Here is a 1052-nt window from a genome sequence, read left to right as displayed (position 1 = left end):
TCCAGAGCAAAGAAGAATGAAGAAAACAAAAGATGCACGGAAACAATTAGTCCAAGCAACTAGTAGTACACCATGCAATCTTCAGCCTATACGACTATGAGTCCAGAAGAACTAGGTGCCTGGTTACCACTGTCAACCACTCAGAGGGGGATCTATGTAGGAGATCCTGGACAGAATGGGAGAACAATGTGGAACATAACTCAAAATCATTTAAAAAATTAAAAAGGAACCAGGTTTGCTGGTCTGATAGAGCCTGATGGAACCCCTGAGACTATGGCCCCTAGCTGCCTTTCCAGTCTGGAATTGAACCCACTCCTGTGGCTTCCAGCCAAACAAAAGATAGACATATGAGCTGAACATTTACATTAGGTAGATGTACTCCTTGGAGGGAAAAATCATGGGAGAATAGAAGGGCTGCGTATGCACAGGAAAACAGCTCAGGGGGCAGGAGTGCATGGAAGGGAAGGACACAGGGAAGAGATAACTATAGGGAGGAAGTGGGAGGGGAGCTCTTGCATTGTGGAAGTGTAGTCAATGTCATGAGACAAAGTGTATGTGAACTGCTGTATGGAAAGCAAATTTGCTCTGTAAACTTTCACCCAAATCACAATTAAAAAAAAAAAAAAGCCAAAGAACTTGAACGTTTTCTCAGGTAAATCAAAATGGCCCTAGTAATTATTCCTGATCTTTAGCAGTGTGTTCCACTTGCAAGATGCTGGCATTTTGTATAAATATAATGTTTTTTGGAGGTATAAATATCTCATAACTATAGATTCAGAATCCAGCTAGAGGACCTTAAATTGAACAACCCATGCACTGCAAATGTCCTTAACAGGTAGTCTTAGCTTCAACACTTGATGGAGGTGAGAGGGTACCGCCCAACCCTGTTGGTCTCTCAAGGAGTCTTCAGTGCCTCACCTTGCAGGGCTTATTAATTGTCTCAACTGCTTGTCATTGTGGCAGTCCTATTTGGCAGGAGTTGATTTATTGGGGGAAAAGTCTCACATGCTGTTGGTTTAACTTCACTGGAAATAACACCACATAATGGTCAC

The 1052-nt window shown here is 42.5% G+C and overlaps 1 protein-coding gene across 1 annotated transcript in view; it reads right to left on the bottom strand.

Annotated features, from left to right (window-relative positions):
- Positions 1 to 1052, bottom strand: part of WIPF1 (WAS/WASL interacting protein family member 1) — a 34324-nt gene that overhangs the window by 3696 nt on the left and 29576 nt on the right. The window lies entirely within an intron of this gene.

This window comes from Orycteropus afer, unplaced genomic scaffold (genome assembly GCF_000298275.1).
Source record: "Orycteropus afer afer isolate SDZICR_OR568_19922 unplaced genomic scaffold, OryAfe1.0 scaffold00001, whole genome shotgun sequence".
Lineage (NCBI taxonomy): Eukaryota > Metazoa > Chordata > Mammalia > Tubulidentata > Orycteropodidae > Orycteropus > Orycteropus afer.
Note: the sequence above shows the minus strand (reverse complement) of the source record. Positions and strands in the feature narration are given on the sequence as shown.